This window comes from Zingiber officinale, chromosome 9A (assembly GCF_018446385.1).
Source record: "Zingiber officinale cultivar Zhangliang chromosome 9A, Zo_v1.1, whole genome shotgun sequence".
Lineage (NCBI taxonomy): Eukaryota > Viridiplantae > Streptophyta > Magnoliopsida > Zingiberales > Zingiberaceae > Zingiber > Zingiber officinale.
In genome coordinates, this window is record NC_056002.1 from 96941770 (window position 1) to 96960938 (window position 19169).

General features: G+C 40.6%; 1 long non-coding RNA gene and 1 pseudogene across 1 annotated transcript; both read left to right on the forward strand.

Moving 5' to 3' along the window:
- The first annotated feature begins 3749 nt into the window (after window positions 1-3749).
- Window positions 3750-15225, forward strand: LOC122019357 (annotated as a pseudogene).
- Window positions 15226-16921: 1696 nt separating this feature from the next.
- LOC122021129 lies at window positions 16922-17835 on the forward strand. The gene is made up of 4 exons (XR_006122455.1): window positions 16922-17060; window positions 17135-17194; window positions 17294-17364; window positions 17808-17835. It is a non-coding gene; the product is annotated as an uncharacterized LOC122021129 (long non-coding RNA).
- Window positions 17836-19169: the final 1334 nt, after the last annotated feature.

Genomic DNA, 19169 nt, shown 5'->3' on the forward strand with positions numbered 1-19169 from the left:
AATTCAAATTTGATGACGACTTGACTAGGACATGGATTGAAACTTGAAGGGTGTTGAGTTACTTTTACACTGTGCACAAGATTCTTATGCTTGAACCATACTTTACTTGTTTCCATGATCATGCTTGTTAATGAAACTTTTTGATAGAATTAGGAAAGTGCATTAGGTTTTATGAATGTGTTGTAGAACATATGAATTTAGACTGTAGCATTTTGCTTGAGGACAAGCAAAGGTTTAAGTCTGGGGGTGTGATGTGTGTAGATTATATACTCTTTTATGCATGTTTTTACGTACATTTACATACTTTGAGCATGCTTGATCTATGCATTTTTATACTTCCAGCTTTCCTTTTAGCATATTTACTCTTTTGGTTCGGAGATCTGCTTTTTGTGCATTTTCTGTACACAGGAGTCGAAATTGGTGAAGATTAAGTGTCCTTGAGCAAGCTTGGAAGTAATTGAAGGGAGAAAGAGCATCGGGCCGTGTACCATACACGGCCGTGTGGTCCTAACAGGAAGGGAAGAGGACATGGCCGTGTGAATCTCACACGGCCGTGTCTTGATTTGAAGAAATCAGAGCAAATGCCTTACATGGCCGTGTGGATCTACAGTGTGTGAGGCCAAGCGGTGGTGGCGTGTGCATCACTGCAGTGTGAAGTTTCGAGACCAAGCGGTGGTGGCCGTGTACACCACACGCCGTGTAGCATTTCCAGAGAGCGGAGGGCCTTGGTGCACCACTGCAGCGATTGGCGAGAAGGAGGCTGGACATGGCCGTGTGGATCTCACATGGCCGTGTCGTGTGGCGCCCGATTTCCTCCTCTATTTAAACCTTCCTTCATGAATTGAAAGGGGATCTCTCCCCCTTTTGGGAGAAGGCAAGATTTGGTGGTTTCCTCCCATTCTTGGGAGGATTTCTGGGCGATTCTAAGGGAGATCTTGACGATTTCGACTCCGGAGCGAGGATTGGATCCGAAGACGAGGCATCTTCGTAGATAAGCTTTCTCTTTCCCCCTCTTCTTGGTTTCTTGGATTGGGGATTTAAGAAATGCTTGTAATCTTTATTTCTTCGGGTTTTCTTCCTCGATTCATGGAGTAGATCTTGTATTCTATGATTTAGGGAGTATTTGTATGATGGATTGATGTAATCTCTTATGGATTTGCCATTTTCTTGTTTCAATGACATTGTCTTGCTTGTATCAATTAGATCTTGAATGATTGATGGTGATTTGTGCTTAATTCTCATTCTTGATTGATTGTTTGGATTTCTTGTGGACTTTGTAAAGATAAACCCTCACTCAATCATCTGAGGGATCCACGTGATAGGTGCAAGCCCGTGTAAGGACGTTTGAGAGATAATCTTGAAGAGGAAATAGGAATATTCAAGAGAGTAGGATGGATTTTGTGATTAGTTTCTTGTATCTTGATAGATTAATAAGTTGTGGGCTTCTATGTTGATATCCGAGGAAGGCATAGTAATAGGTGCGCTTCTGTGTAAGGACAACGTAGGTTCACGTCTAATTGATCATGTTTAGATACATTTCTCAGTCCTTAGCCGGTTATCTATTGCAAGAGAGAACCGGCAACTTTCTACAAGTGTTCGACAATTGAGGGAATAGAATTGATGAACCATTTACATTCAAGAAGTCTTACAAAGAAACCGAAACTCCTAGAATCTCCCTTTATCATAACCCAAAACACTAAACTCTTGTTTGTTGATCTTTAATATTAGATTTGTTTACCCTTACTTTGCATTTGAAACGATTGTATAGTTGTTTAGCTAATTCGCATTGAGACATTTCTAGTGCTTATTCCAGTCCCTGTGGATACGATAATCTTTTATATTACTTGCGACATTTCCGTACACTTGCGGATCGTAACATTAGTCCTCCTGAAGCGCCTCAGCTCTGATACCACTTGTTGGATCGCCGTGGCCAGCTAGAAGGGAGGTTGAATAGCCTGAAAATAAAAAACAAACTCTTCTTGAACTCTTAACTAACACTTGCATAAATTAACTAAACAGAAAGTAAATCAGAAAAGACGAGACACCAGATTTGACTTGGTTACAACCAGGGAGGTTGTTAATCCAAAAAAATGATCGTACTAAAAACTCCTTCAGGTGGAGAAGCCTCTTACAACGATGAAGCGCAGAAAACAGAAGCTTAACTACAGAGAAAGTGTACAAGTGTAGAAAGAATGAATTGCTTGAGTTGTTGAAAAACTTCTGGACCAAGACTGTATTTATAACTTTGGTCGGGGTGCCCCGAAGGGATTACGGGCGCCTTGGGGGGGATAAAACTTTATCCCCCAACGTTCAGATAGCGTTTGACACGATCTGGTTAAAAAGTCAACTCCAGGCGCCCGGAAGGGTTCTGGGCGCCCCGGCTGGAAAAGTCAACCTTGTTGACTTTTTCCAGCATGGGTCTTCTGCTCCGCTCCGTTTGCCTTAGACAGAATCTTCCGCTCGCTTGGGTGATCTCTGAAATCCGAAATAGGGCTCACCCGAACCCAACTTCCAGTCTTCTCGAGCAGGCTTCCGCTCCGGCTTCTCGTCCCTCGGAATCGCCGCGTGCTTCCTTCTCGTTCGCCAGCATACTCATCTGCAGTCTTCGTCCCTCAGTCGCACCCCATGCCGACCTTCTCGCTAGCTGCGTCTCTTGCTCCTCGAGAGTCTTCCGCTCCGGCTTCTCGTCCCTCAGAACCACTGCACGCTTCCTTTTCGTCCACCAGTGTACTCTTCCGCAGTACCTCGTCCCTCGGACACACCGCGTGTCGTCTTTCTCGCTAGCTGCGTCTTCCGCTCGACTACTTGTGCTCCTAAGATCTTGCACACTTAGACGCAAGGTTAAAAACACATAGGACCTAACTTAACTTGTTGATCACACCAAAATAACCTTGGGGTTCCAACAGGACCAGTCCGAGGCGCCTGAACCCAACTTTTTGACCAGATTGAGTTTTGACTCGATATGAACATTAGGGGATAAAGTTTATCCCCCTTAGGGCGCCCGAACCCTTCAGGGCACTTCGAACAGTGCTATAAATATAACACTGATCTGCAAAGTTGATTCAATTCACTTGTAATCCATTTCTCTGTGCTTTACTTTTCTGTCTGTGTTGTTAACGCTGTAAGAGGCTACTCCGCCCGAAGGAGACATCAGATAGTGTGTCATATTTTCCTTGGATTAGCAATACTCTGATTGCAAACCAAGTAACTTCCTTGTGTCTGTTTACTTTTTATTAGTCTCTTTTATTTTAATTATAAGTGCTATTATTTAGTTGAAAATCCGAGAAAGGGTTGTTTTATTTTGTAGGGAAATTCACCCCTCCCTTCTTGCCGACCTCCAGAAAGACAAACAGGAAGTCCCATTTTTTTTATGTCCAGCTACTTGAGCTTGCAACTTGGCCTGCTAAATGGTGCTACAATTTTCCCTCACCCTTTGAGTTACAGGAGCACCAACTTCAGCATGACTTCCTCACATATTCAGAGAAACTAGAAGGAGTTCGGCTTCACCTTTCTTTGATATTGCGAGACAACCTACTATATGCTTTCGGGCTTAGCCCTATCCAGGCATCTTTAGACGCTCCTTTTGGTAAGATCTCATGTCTTTTCCTCTAGGTCTTCGCTAACTGAGGTATCTCCTTGTCGTTTTACAGAAGTCGCCATGTTCCACGCGTACTCCATTGATTTCTCCAAGTTACCCAATGATGTTTTGAAGGAACTAGGGGGGTGGGGGGGGGGGGGGGGGGGAACTTATGGGAAGTTCTAAGGTACCTCCGACCACTCAGGTTGGTGTCGTAGCGGGGACTTCTTCCCAACCATCCGGGGAAACTGAGACCTTGGAGACTGAGACAACCGAGGATGAGAGGGCCCCCTCTCCACTTCCAGAGAAGCGTTTGCGTCTTCAACGCAAAAGGAAATGTGTCACTCCATCAGTCCAAGCTTCCCCATCGAGGCCCCCTCTTGCCCAAGCTCCCTCTAAGACCAAGGCCAAGACACCTGCTCGGGTGTCCCCTTCTCCAGTAATAGAGGATATGGTCTCTCTGCGGATCCCACCTTTTGTACCAGAGCATACTAGTGCCTTGGTGGGAGACCAGCCCAGGGACTCCTCTCCTCCTTCTATGCCACCTCCTGCTCCCCAAGTTACTCCATCTTCTTCCTCGCACACCAAGGAACGCCTTTGGAGCAAATATGCTGTAACGACCCGGCCCTCTTGGCCCATTTGGCGACCTCTCATGTCGTCGACCGTCGACCCTTATGTCATCGGCCTATTTGGTGACCTCTCATGTTGTCGACCGACGACCCTTTGGCCGTGTCGTTACTCACTAGGACTTTCCACCCCTGGCAAGTGAATTTTTGCCTCCCCCAGGATTCGAACTCTAGACCTCCAGGCTTAAGTACTAGAGTTTATGAATTCTGGTAACCAAGTGAGATGACTGTAACGACCACCCTTCTTAGTACTCTACTACTCTCTAAGAGTGACCGTTACTTAACTACTAACTCTACTTAACCGGTATAATTAAAAACCACGAGGAATCCCTACCGAAAAATTTCGACAGAATCTCCCCTGTACCGGTGACCATAATCATTAATACATAACATGATATACACAGCCACAGGCGGCTGGAACATTTATCAAACAATCACGCAGTTTATAAGACATAACAACTTAAAAAAAAACTAATCTAACAATGATAAATGAATCAAACTCCAACAGTGGAAACAACCAAACAAACAATGCGGAATAGACTCAATAGCAACATCAGAAAAATAGAAACAACTCTTTATCAATCTCTATTGACATAAAACATAAAGTGTGACTCAATTCCCCTGATCTCTCCCATAGTCCACGCATCACACGCCATCCGCACCACCTTGTCGCCTTCCTTACTAAATCTTTTCCTTTCCTTTATCTGCAGTAAGAGGAAGTGTAGTCTATAAGCAAAATTTGCTTAGTAAGCGCTATCTAACTCACAAAAACACGAATATGCATGTATACAAAAAGATCTAGAAACTATATGCTCTCTAAGAAAGTAAAGCACGAAAATATCTGCTTATGTCAAACTAATAGCAAAGAAAAGCTAAGGAATCTACTCATGTAATTCTAATAGCTAATCATGCTATACATGGATAAAACTGCATGCTGGAAGATAAAGCTAATCATGCTAAATATCAAATCAGGAAACAAATAAAACTAATACTGCATGCTAGAATTCAAAAGAACTAAACTTACTGATTCTAAGCATATGTGAAACTTGTTTCATTTGTTCCAAAACTTATATTTTATTACTTCAAAATAATAATAAAGTTCTTCTTGATTAAAAACTTATACTTTAATACTTAAAAATAATAATCAACTTCTTTCTTGGGCCCAGGCTTAGTACCAATGCGCGCTCCCTAATAGAAACTGTGGTAGCTAATCATCAGTCCTACGAGGGTAAAGACCTTGGTCTTACCAGGGCCAAGACCTTGGAATTGGTCACCAGGATTTGTTTAACGACAACCTTGGAAGTCGGGTACTAGCCTCTTTAAAGTAAAATACTTATTATCTTTTATCACTTCTTCTTTAAATGTCTTGACATTTAACAAGCACCTTGTGTGCCAAAATTCCTAAAGTCTTGACTTTGAGAATCTACTTAAGGTCTTGACCTTTTTCTTTCTTTTCTTTATCTTTCTTATACTTGTTCAAGTAAAATACTAGCCTATTCCAACATGCTACAACAGATTTAAAACCAAGGAATACAAAACTGAAATCTTTAGGCATGCTACAGCAGAAATAAATCAAAGAAGAAAAATCTGCATTCCTAAAAAAACTACATACACTTAGGGAGTAGTTGTTCATGCTTGTTAAAGTAACGAAGTAACTAAAACTGCAATGCTAATAATAGGGCTGATCATTTTTGTTAAAATAGCAAAGAAAACTAATACTATGTACTTAGATTAAAGGTTGTTCGTGCCCTCTAAATAGCACAAAAAGGTCTAAACAGAAAAGTCTAAACATAGGACTGTTCGTGCCCATTAATGGCACAAAAAGATCTAAACTGAAAATACTAAACATAGGGTTGTTCGTGCCCATTAATGGCACAAAAAGATCTAAACTGAAAATACTAAACATAGGGATGTTCGTGCCCATTAATGGCACAAAAAGATCTAAACTGAAAATACTAAACATAGGGTTGTTCGTGCCCATTAATGGCACAAAAAGATCTAAACTTGTATGCTAAATATAAGGGTTGTTCCAACTAATTAAGAAAGCATATGAAACTAAATCTGAAACTGAAAACCTATACTTAGATACAAGGTTAACAAAAGGAAAACTAAAGAGAACTAAATCTGCAATTCCAAGGAAACTAGATATTTGATGCAAAAATCTGAAATGCTTAACACCTACTGTACATGTCCAATTAATTGCAACCTAACTCAAAACTGAATTACTATCTACCAGGTCTGAAGAAAATCCAAATCACATGCTTAAACTATCCCATTTACTTCCTTCCTTTGTGATTTACGGTAGCAAACTCAAACACAACAGTACTGTGGTTCACGGTAGCAAACTCAAACACAACAGCACGGTGATTCACGGTAGCAAGCCCTAAGCAACAACCTGGATTCTATACAGTCTTCCAAAAACAAAGGAAGGGTTTCAAAAACTCTTAGTAAACTTGAATTCCTGAACAGCATTCATGCAAGGAAGAAAACCAATCCCAAAACCTCAATTCACGGCAGGATTTCAAAGTTCAATCCTTTCTCACGGCATACCCATAAAAACACAAGGAAAACACCAAAAACTCGATAGCTACTCCTACTGCAGGCGAGTAAGCAACTTACCTTTGCTTTTGGGACTTACAACCGGAAGAGAAAGGCTCTAGGGTTTCGGGTGAACTCGCTTTCTCGACGATCTCTCCCTATCTACTTGTTCTCCTTAGTGAGACGGTCTCGAAGACGTGAGAGGCTCTCGGAAAAACCCCTCACCGGCTGCCGGAGGAAGAGCCCTAGCTCGGCTTCGCCTTCGCTCGAGAGAGGAATCGCCGTCGCGAGAGGAGAAGGAGAGGATTTCGGGTTCGGCAAAGAAATTTGATCATTTTTAAAACTAGGGTTTCGATTATAACTATAGCTTATATAATTATCGCTGCATATCTGATTAACACCGACCGCTAGCGCAGTTGGTCCGTTGGTTTTGCTTGAAGCCACAGGTCTGGGCTTCGATTCTCAGCCGCGCCCCTTTTTCTCCAATTTATTTTAAATGTTCCAATCTATAGCTTAAATATATTTCACTTCCTAATTTACTAGCAACGACCGCCAGCACAGTCGGTCAGCCGAGTTTTGACCAAGTCAAAGGTCGCTGGTTTAAACCTCGGCTTGGACATTTTTTTGTCAAAACTTCTTTCGTTTAGTAAAAATACCAAACGACCTCCAAAAATTGCATAAAAATAATCTAAAAATTTCTAAAAATCTCTAAAATATTTTAAAAGCATTCCCAAATATTTTTAAGGACATTTAGAACTCGAAATAGGGAAAATTGGATCGTTACATCCATTAAGGAAGGAAAAGTGATAGCTTATGCTTCCAGACAGCTCAAAGATTATGAAAAGAACTACCCCACTCATGATCTTGAGCTGGCAGCTGTGGTCTTTGCACTAAAACTCTGGTGATATTATTTGTATGGCGTTCAGTGCAGAATCTTCACAGACCATCAGAGTCTTAAGTACTATACTTTTTCACTCAGAAGGACTTAAACATGAGACAGCGTAGGTGGCTAGAGTTGGTCAAGGACTATGACTGTGAAATCCTCTACCACCCAGGCAAAGCTAATAAAGTGGCAGATGCACTAAGCAGAAAATCCAGTGCATCCCTGATGTCTTTGTCATCATTAGCCCTACCACTGCAGAAGGAGTTGACAGACTTTGGAATGGAAATTATTTATGGGCAACTCTCTACATTGACCTTAGAGTCTACCTTGCTTGAGGATATATAAAGAAAGCAAAGTGAAGATCTAGATATCCAGAAGATCAAGAAAGGGATACAGAAAGAAGAAAATTTAGAGTTTCGAGTATCAGACAGTGGAATTCTTTCTCAGTGGAGCCGCCTTTGTGTCCCCAATGATGAAGAGCTGAAGGAAAGGAAAAGATTTAGCAAGGAAGGCGACAAGGTGGTGCAGATGGTGTGTGATGCATGGACTGTGGGAGAGATCAGGGGAATTGAGTCACACTTTATGTTTTATGTCAATAGAGATTGATAAAGAGTTGTTTCTATTTTTCTGATGTTGTTATTGAGTCTATTCCGCATTGTTTGTTTGGTTGTTTCCACTGTTGGAGTTTGATTCATTTATCATTGTTAGATTAATTTTTTTTTAAAGTTGTTATGTCTTATAAACTGCGTGGTTGTTTGATAAATGTTCCAGCCGCCTGTGGCTGTGTATATCATGTTATGTATTAATGATTATGGTCACCGGTACAGGGGAGACTCTGCCGAAATTTTTCGGTAGGGATTCCTCATGGTTTTTAATTATACCGGTTAAGTAGAGTTAGTAGTTAAGTAACGGTCACTCTTAGAGAGTAGTAGAGTACTAAGAAGGGTGGTCGTTACAGTTGGTATCATAGCAGTTCCTATTCTCCAGCATCACACACACATCAACATCATCCTTGCCGTCTTCAAGTAAGAAAGTATTTAAATTCTTTCTTCTATTACTTTCCTTATTATTTGCAGTATAGAGTATTTGCTTTTATGCTCTTTAGTAAGATAGAAGTTTTGTTTCTCTTTTATCCATATACCTAAGTAAGTTCAGAAAGGATAGAGAATATATCAAGTCTTTCTTTTTCTTGCATAACTAGATGTCAAGAAGAGGACGTCCCCGTACCGCTCGTACTGAGGGCCGAACTCAGGAGAACGAAGAGCCCAAAGCAGCTAAACCAAATCTCTCTGAAGTTGTTGCTCAACTCCAGAGACAAGTAGCAGAGCAGCAGCAAGTGATCGTCAATCTGATGGCGAATCAGCAGCCAGTCCCTCCCACTCCTCCAACCATTAATGTGGAGACTCCAGTGGTGACTGAGGTTCCACCAGTTGTCCTGGAAGTCCCCACAGCACCTAGAAGACAAGAAGCATATCTGATACAGTGGCTGAAACTGAAGCCAGAGAGTTTCTCAGGCACGATTGAGCCCTGGGATGCTCAGGCTTGGTTCAAGACACTGGAGAGCACCATGGAGCTTCTTGACTGGCCAGAAGTCGAGAAGGTCAAGTGTGCCTCATTCTGCCTATCTGGAGATGCTCGTATGTGGTGGGAGAGAGTTAAAAGCAAGAGAGCAGTTAATCAGATGAGCTGGGCTGACTTCGAGACAGAGTTTTATGAAGAATTCTTCCGCCAGCGGATCACCAATAAGCATTATGAGGAGTTCATAGAATTCAGACAAGGTGACCTGTCAGTGGAAGAAGCAGTAAAGAAATTCAATAGGCTAGCTCGTCTCTGCCCAAAGCTAGTAAGCACAGAGAAGGAACGAGTCAGACTGATGCTCAGGATGCTGAGGCCAGTGATAGTACTTAATGTGAGTAGTGGAGCTCATCAGCCTCAGACTGGCGAAGAGCTGGTCAGCAGAGCATTAGTTGCTGAGCACTATCTGGACTGCATCAGAGCAAAACGAGCACAGCATAAGCTATCAAGATCGAAGACAAGATAGCTGGGAGTCAGAAACCTCAGGCAAATAAGCAGAACTGGAAAGGCAAGGGTAACAAAAGAAAGCAGTGGAACTCAGGAGGTAACCAGAAAGGAGGACTAGCAAATAAGCAGACCAAGTTCCCTCTCTGTCCTATATGTGGGAGAACACATCCAAGAGCCTATCTTTTGGGTAAGACTGGATGCTATTCATGTGGGCAGGAAGGACACATGGCTAAAGAATGCCCTAACAAGCTCAAAGCACCTCAGCTACAGCCAATACAATATGGAGGCAAACCTCAGCTACATTATATGCCTGCAACTCTGGAAGGACCTCAGCTTAGTCAAGGAAGGTTGGAAGCCCCACCAGTTCCAGCCAGTGCCAGAGTATTCACCCTCACCAAAGAAGAAGCTGCTAGTGCCTCCACGGTTGTAACAGGTCAAGTAGTTATTTTTCAGCATTTAGCTACTGCACTATTTGATACTGAAGCGACCCATTTTTTTGTATCAGTACCCTTTGCCAAAGAATTACAGGTACCTACAAAAAACATGAACTCCAAGTTCCTGATGAACCTACCTTCTGGGGAAGTCATGGAATCCAACCAGTGGCTTCGGGCTATACCAGTCAGAATTTCAGACCGTGAGCTATGTGTAAATCTAGTGGTCCTCGCCATGCAGGATTTCGATATCATTTTGGGTATGGATTTCCTCAGCAAGTATAGTGCTTCAGTGGACTGCCGCAGAAGGAAAGTGATCTTTAGTCCAGAAGGTGAACCATCCTTTGAGTTCACAGGGGCGCCAAAGAGGAAGACCCAGAAGTTCCTTTCTTCTCTCACAACTCACCAGATGTTAGCTAAAGGGTGTGCTAGTTTTCTTGCGCACATTGTAAGTACAGAAGAACAAGAAAGACCCAAGCAGGAGGAAGTTCGAGTAGTCTGTGAGTATCTAGAGGTATTCCCAGAAGAGCTACCTGGACTACCTCCCAACAGAGAAGTGGAGTTTGAGATTGAACTAGTTCCTGGTACCGGTCCAATTTCAAAAGCTCCATACCGCATGTCTCCAGCAGAGCTGAAAGAACTACAAGAACAACTTCAGGAGCTGCTTGACAAAGGCTTCATCCGCCCTAGTCATTCACCATGGGGAGCTCCCGTGTTGTTCGTCAAGAAGAAGGACGGATCTATGCGGATGTGCATAGATTATAGAGCTCTGAATCAAGTGACAATCAAGAACAAGTACCCCCTCCCCAGGATCGACGACTTATTTGATCAGTTGAGAGGGGCGACAGTATTCTCAAAGATAGACCTGCGCTCTGGGTACCATCAGCTGAAAGTGAAAGAAAAGGATATACCCAGAACGGTTTTCAGGACCAGATACGGACACTATGAGTTCGTAGTCATGCCTTTTGGTGTGACTAATGCACCTGCAGTTTTCATGGATCTGATGAACAGAGTGTTCAGAGAATACCTTGACAAATTTGTCATTGTGTTCATCGACGACATTCTAATCTATTCCAGAACCCCAGAGGAGCATGACACACACTTGAGGATAGTACTGCAGACTTTTCAGCAAAAGCAGCTTTATGCTAAATTCTCAAAGTGTGAGTTCTGGTTAGATCAGGTGGCATTTCTAGGTCACATAATTTCTAAAGAAGGTATTCAAGTGGACCCAGCCAAAATAGAAGTAGTCAACAACTGGGGCAGACCCAAGAACGCTAGGGAGATCAGAAGCTTCCTTAGTTTAGCTGGGTACTACAGGAAATTCGTGGAGGACTTTTCCAGAATAGCCTCTCCACTAACAGCCCTCACCAGGAAGAACAAGAAGTTTGAATGGTCAGATAAATGTGAGCAGAGTTTCCAAGAGCTCAAGAAGAGACTGACCAGTGCTCCTATCCTGACAGTTCCAGAAAGTGACAGGAGTTTTGACATCTACAGTGATGCTTCCAAGATGGGCTTAGGAGCTGTACTCATGCAGGAAGGAAAAGTGATAGCTTATGCTTCCAGACAACTCAAAGATTATGAAAAGAACTACCCCACTCATGATCTTGAGCTGGCAGCTGTGGTCTTTGCACTAAAACTCTGGCGACATTATTTGTATGGCGTTTAGTGCAGAATCTTCACAGACCATCAGAGTCTTAAGTACTTTTTCACTCAGAAGGACTTAAACATGAGACAGCGTAGGTGGCTAGAGTTGGTCAAGGACTATGACTGTGAAATCCTCTACCACCCAGACAAAGCTAATAAAGTGACAGATGCACTAAGCAGAAAATCCAGTGCATCCCTGATGTCTTTGTCATCATTAGCCCTACCACTGCAGAAGGAGTTGACAGACTTTGGAATGGAAATTATTTATGGGCAACTCTCTGCATTGACCTTAGAGTCTACCTTGCTTGAGGATATACAGAGAAAGCAAAGTGAAGATCTAGATATCCAGAAGATCAAGCAAGGGATACAGAAAGAAGAAAATTCAGAGTTTCGAGTATTAGACAGTGGAATTCTTTATCAGTGGAGTCGCCTTTGTGTCCCCAATGATGAAGAGCTAATGGAAAGAAAAGATTTAGGAAGGAAGGCGACAAGGTGGTGCAGATGGTGTGTGATGCGTGGACTGTGGGAGAGATCAGGGGAATTGAGTCACACTTTATGTTTTATGTCAATAGAGATTGATAAAGAGTTGTTTCTATTTTTCTGATGTTGCTATTGAGTCTATTCCGCATTGTTTGTTTGGTTGTTTCCACTGTTGGAGTTTGATTCATTTATCATTGTTAGATTAGTTTTTTTTTAAAGTTGTTATGTCTTATAAACTGCGTGGTTGTTTGATAAATGTTCCAGCCGCCTGTGGCTGTGCATATCATGTTATGTATTAATGATTATGGTCATCGGTACAGGGGAGACTCTGTCGAAATTTTTCGGTAGGGATTCCTCGTGGTTTTTAATTATACCGGTTAAGTAGAGTTAGTAGTTAACTAACGGTCACTCTTAGAGAGTAGTAGAGTACTAAGAAGGGTGGTCGTTACATATGCCTTCACTTCCATTCACCAACTGCCCTCACTGCAAGTGCAGGGCCTCCCTCTGTCGACCAACACCTCTTCCCTTTATGGTCAGGTGCAACTCCATGGGGCCCTGGCAGACTCTTGGCAAACTACTGTAGATCAGATCCTGGAAGGCCTCCCACTAGAGTTAGCCGACCTATTTTCACAACGGTTGCTGTTGATATGTTTTCTCCCTTTTCCCTTTCAGACTTTTGAGATAGTACTAACTTTCTCTAGCTTTCCATAGACCTGTGTCATAGGTCTGAGCATATCTCAATATGTGGTGGATCTCCAACGAGAGAACAAGCTCCTGAGGGCTCGCATTCGGGAGTTGGAATTACCTAATGTAACACCCACGAAATATTTAAGCTATACATATGGGTATTCTCTTTTAGAATAAAAGGGAAATGGAAATAAAACCAAGAAGAAATAAAAAGAAAGAGAAGTTAAGGCTTGAACCATGAACCTCTTATAATAGATAAAGCTAAAGTCATGAATGATATATGAATAGCAAAGAATGGAAATTGTAGTTAAAAGTAAGAGTATGATTAAGTAAGGGAGCAAGAGAAAATCAAGTAGCTCTCCTCTTCCTCTTGGTTAAGAGAAGAAGCAAGCAAAAGACAAGTTGTCTTTTCCTCCTTTCCTCTTTCAATTTTCGTGGGAATGAATGAGGGTGAGGGAATAGAGGAATAAAGGGGATGAATTGGGACATTTTTCATCCTCATTGAGAATAAATAGGAATGAGAGAAGAGAAGGGAAAGAAAGTTTGGCTACTTCTTCCTCCTTTTTCCTCCTCCACCGAGACTAGGACTCTTCCCTCTTCCATTTCTGAAACCAAGCTAAGGTTTTCTCCCTAAGAAAACTAATCCACAAGAAGGAGTCCTCAAGATCTACTCCTTACAAGCAAGAGAAATAAAAAGGAGAACTAGGAGGAGAAGCTTTCTTCTTCCTCTTCACAAGGGTACCTTCTTTTAAGAAAAACACCAAGCAAGAAGAAGTAAGTATCCCCTCACCTGTGGTACAAGTTTTTCATGTGTTTCCATGTGTTTAGATTGCTTAAAAAAAACCTAGGGTTGTTTCTTGAAACTTTCGGCCACCCAAGTACAAAAAAAAAAAAAAACTTAAGGAAGCTTAAGACCTAAACTAAACATGCTCACTATATTTCTTATGATATATGCACCCTAGGATAGGAGATTAGTTTAGTGTTCTTATGCTTGTACGTTGCTTAGAAATTAGGTTCATGTTCTTTAAACTTTCGGCCAAGGCATGAAAAGAAGATCTAGAAAGGCTTAAGACCTAACTAAACATGCACATGATGTCCCTTATGATATGTAACTTAGGTTATTAGGTTATGAGTTATGTTTAGAATTCTATTGTTTTTATGTTGCTTATAACCTAGATCTATGCCTAGTAGGTTTCGGCCATGATAGAAATGAGGGCGTAGGAGAGTTTAAAATTTAATCCATCATGCTCATGACCTTCCTTATGATATGGTATGAAGATTTCTTAGTGTTTTCATGTTTGCATGTTGCTTGGAACCTAGATGCATTCCACACTACAAGAAAAACCTCATTTAACAACACTCAAACGACAACGGTTTTATAACAAATCGTTGTCTTTTTGCCTTTTAACAACGGTTTTAACAAAAACCGTTGTCTTTTAGTAATTTTTTTGGCCTATGACAACGGTTTTTAAAAACCGTTGTCTATTTATGTTTTTTTGGGGCTACGACGATGGTTTTTAAAGGCTACGACAACGATTTTTTAAAACTGTTGTCTATGTGTGCTTCTTTCGCCGCTTTTTCCCCCTTCGCCATTTTTTGCCGCGACGTTTTTTCTTTCCCTCTCCCCGAAATTTTTTGCCGTCGTATTCCATCCCTTTACCTTCTCGATCCAAGCCCCTTCTCCTTTCCTCTCCAAGCCCTAAACTCGTTGCTCCTTCTTTGCCCCGCCTCCTCCCTTCTGTCGTCTGCTTCCACCGCTCCGTTTCCACTACCACTCTACACCTCTGACTGTACACTCGTAGGTCCTCCCTCTTCCCCTACCTCTTCCGCCTCTGCCCCTGCCGTCACAACCACCATCTCTGTCGGAGACAATCTTCCTGACGCCAACCTCTCCTACTTCGGCTCCGATGGGGAGCTCCAGACCGTCACCATCTCTGATCTCACCAAGAGCAAGAAAGCCATCTTCTTCACCGTCCCGAGGCCTTTACGCCGATGTGCTCTCAAGAGCACCTCCCTAGATTTGTGGAAAAGGATGGGGAGCTGCATGCCAAAGGCGTGGACACCATTGCCTGCATCTCGGTCAACGATGCTTCCGTGATGCATGCCTGGAAGAAGGATCTCAACATTAGGGACAAGGTTTTGCTACTCTCCGATGGAAACAGGGAGTTCACATTGGCACTCGGGGTGGAGTTGGATCTGTCAGACAAGCCCATGGACCTAGGCGTCTGATCCCAGCGCTATGCATTGCTGGCAGAAGATGGGGTTGTCAAAGTGCTCAACTTGGACACTATTGCCCTGCTGGGGCCTCTGATGTGGGACTCAAGTTCCATGTGTTAAACCTCTTTATACTAGTGCTCGTACTCGTGATTCACTTTCTTCTTGATATATCTCAACATTGTATATTTCTAGTATAGCATGGCAATAAGGAAGTATTTATATTGCATTTTGGTTTTTTTGGTTGGTTAAATGATGTAGTCCAGTTTTTCTTTCTATGTCTAAGATTTTATTTCTGTTTCTTTTTTTTTTCTGAAAAGTCTTGGACCAATTGTCTTCTACATTATACAGAGCCTAATGGACCTGCAACAAATCAATCAAGCAAAGAAGAGGCTGATTCCTGCTCGATATTTGTTGGCAATGTGAGTTTTTCTAGTTCTCTGTTGTCTAATTGTTGCTACTGGTTTACTGTGGGCATCACATGATATTTCCATATAATTTGATATTGTTGTCTTCTATATCTTGGATTGTTTCTTAGTGGACCCTTGAGCCTTATTTATCCATAATTCTATGGACTAATCAAATTAGTTAAATTCACAATGTTTATTTTTCAGGTTATTGAATATTTTTCCTATATCTACAAATGCTGTCTTAGGGACCTCTATTTAGATACACTACTTCAAACTGTAATGATGTTGTTGTGGATGTTAGATTCTTGTATTATTTGGCATATTAATGCTTTGATTTACCTTCCCTCTTTTTCTTTTTTGGTGCTGTATTACTTGAATGTGGTACATGCAAAGAGTGCCTACTATAATGTTCAAGTTCTCAAAACTGTGTTTGTGCTCATTAGAAGTTTGATAATTTGTAGTAACATTGTTATGGTTTGGCTGAATTTAAGTAGTTCAATGATTAAAATTTGGTATTATTGTCCTTGTACTAGACATCTTCAATTCGTCTTTATAGTAGATCCATACAAAAGTTATGTCCTATAAGATTGTACAGAGTAACATTGAACTCTAGTTACCGTTAGCTTGTACTTGAAAAAATTACCAAAGAAAAAAAGGGAAAAAGATTATTTAAAACAAAGAATTATTTGAAATATATATATATATATGCCCAAGTTACTGAGGATTCTTGACTTGCACCTTATTAGAATTTTGTAATATATAGTCTATGCTAAGGCTATCTTTTTTGTTTGATACTTGTTCCGAATTGGATAGGGTTGTTGTCTTCTATTAGAGAATTTTGGTTTCTTATTCTTAGCATCAACAGTCACACTGTAACTATTTGTCAATGATTGTTATGTTTTATACATATAGAATTCTTCTGAAACTTCTAATAGCAAGTGATTTAGTAGCAACATCTTGAGTTGGGAAAGCCACTGCTAGATTGATACTCATGTTGATATTTCTATTAAACTGTAGGTTAATTATGCTTGCACCCCTGAAGAGGTTCAACAACATTTTTAGTCGTGTGGTACTGTTAATAGAGTCACCATTCTCACTGACAGAAACGGTCAGCCAAAGGGTTTTGCTTATGTCGAATTCTTGGAAGTTGAGGTAGTCCAAGAAGCCTTTTGGTTGCATGAGTCTGAGCTTCATGGTCATCCAATCAAGGTTTGTCTATTTAATCTCAAGTATTTTTCTTACCAGCACACTTTTAAATTCTTATTAACAGCAACGTTGGTTTTTCTAACAACAAGATGAATGCTTTGTTTCAGGTTGCCGCCAAACGAACCAACGTTCCAGGGCTGAAGCAATTCCGTCCTCTGCGACATAATCCCTACCCGATGTATTCATATAGAAGGTCCCACATGCCATCCTGATGTTGAGTTTGTGGACAAAGAAGCAGTCGCAGTTACCAGTGTGTCTTGGAAGGCAACTTTCTACAATGGACCAAGCTCTACGGACTTCATAAATGTCCATGACATTTTTCTTGAATGTGATCATGATTCAGTAAGCTTCCAGAAGATAATATAGTGTTGTTTGATCAAAGATTTTGATGCATTACTTTTACTGCCTTTGTTTAGATCATATACCTTGGGAAGTCTGTTGAACCAACAATATATGATCTTTTGGGTGATCAAGAGGTTTCTAATATGGACTTTTCTGAAAATTTTGTAATATCTTCTTTCTGCTATGCTTCTTGGTTATTTTGGAATCTTTCTGCCATAATTTTGTAATGCAAGGTTGAAATCTGCTTGTTGAAAAATGGAAAACCATCATGGACGAAGAAGAAGTTTCTTTGCTCCAAAGTCAGGTCTGTCTTCATTGCTGTCACATACAACTCATGCAGAAGTGTGAATTATTTTTTTTTGTATTATGGTTGATATAATTTTCCTGTTCATGTTGGGTTAGGTTATATTTTTCTTTGCCAACCATTTTTTGGACCTCAGAGATATATTGTATATTTTCTATAACAATCTTGCCAAAAGATAAGGGTCCTGGTATAATGAAGCTTGATGTCAATTGGTATTTAGCCAATAAATTAAAAATGTCATTAGATTCAATTCACTTTAAATTTATGCTTGTGTATGGTTGACTCTGATGAGATTTAGCAAATTGATGACTTTTTAAATATCTTTGATATCCATATATCAACAGTTTAACAATTATACTGCTTGTTTTGGGTGGTACAACAACTTATCGATGTATAGTTGCCTTGATGTATCCTTACTATCTTGATTATATTTGGTTTGTCAGGTTGTTGCGTCTTAAGACTGGCTTGAGGTGACAAAATATGCTGGATTGGTCTGTGCTTAGGCCCATCAAGAATTAATTCAAGATATGTTTAAGGTCTGACAAGATTCTCAGCAAGGAACTCTTACTGGTGGCATGATAAAGTATGAAATATAATCTAAAATCAGTTTTAAATAGAATGTTGGTTTTCTTTTCCAATTTACCTGCCTAAGTAGAACATCTGCCATGCAATATCCAGGGAGATACTTATTTCCTTCAAAAAGGCTACTAGATAAAAGCCTCAACGGATTATATTCTATAGGTATGAATCTTTGGAAAACTTAAAAAATACTTGATTGTTTAGATTAATATAGCAAGTTGTACATTCAAGGATGGAGTGAGTGAGGGTCAATTCTATCAAGTTCTACTATATGAACTAGATGCGATCAGAAAAGTAAATTTTCTAAGAATTAATACTACGATTCTTGTTTCAGTGTTTTTGTACTCAACATTCCATTTGTATTTCATGCTTGTGCCTCTCTAGAACCAAACTATCAACCTCCAATGACTTTTATGGTGGTCCAAAAACGTCATCAGTCATCACACTATACTGTTTGCTAACAATCATGGTGACCACTAATTTGTTGATAAGAGTGGAAACATATTGCCTAGTTAGTTTAATTGATAGCATGGATGCATCATTTTCAAGATAATTCTATTTTGTATATTTTTTTAAACCTTGTTTTCTCAATGGAGCTTTCCATCCTTGAAATTCCAGGGACTGTTGTCGATTCTAAGATAGGCCATCCTATTGAATTTGACTTCTACTTGTGCAGCCATGCAAACATTCAAATAACTCATCTCACAACTAATACCTTTTGTATAATCACTACAACAAAAACCTTCATAGACATCGGTTTTCCACCGGTGTCTATTTCATTTTCGACCGATGTCTATGAAGCCGATGTTAAAAGTCTGCCATTTTAGACATCGGGTTAAAACCGGTGTAGTATCTCTTAACGACACCGGTCTTCGAATTGGTTATTAACCGGTGTAGTATCACTTAACGACACCGTTTCATCAACGGTATAAAAACAATGTAATATTGTATGTTAATAACACCAGTTTTGGCAGCGGTAAATGACCGATGTAATATTAGTTAATAACACCAGTTTTGCAGCGGTGGAAAACTGATGTAATATGTATATTTTTAACAGCACCAATTTGATTTTCGAAACAATGAAAAACCGACAATAACAAAAAAAAATACACAAATATTCACAAATTATACAAATATTCTTCATTCAATAATATCCATAAAATACACAAATATTCACAAATTATATAAATAATCTTCTTACAACAATATCCATAAAATACCCAAAC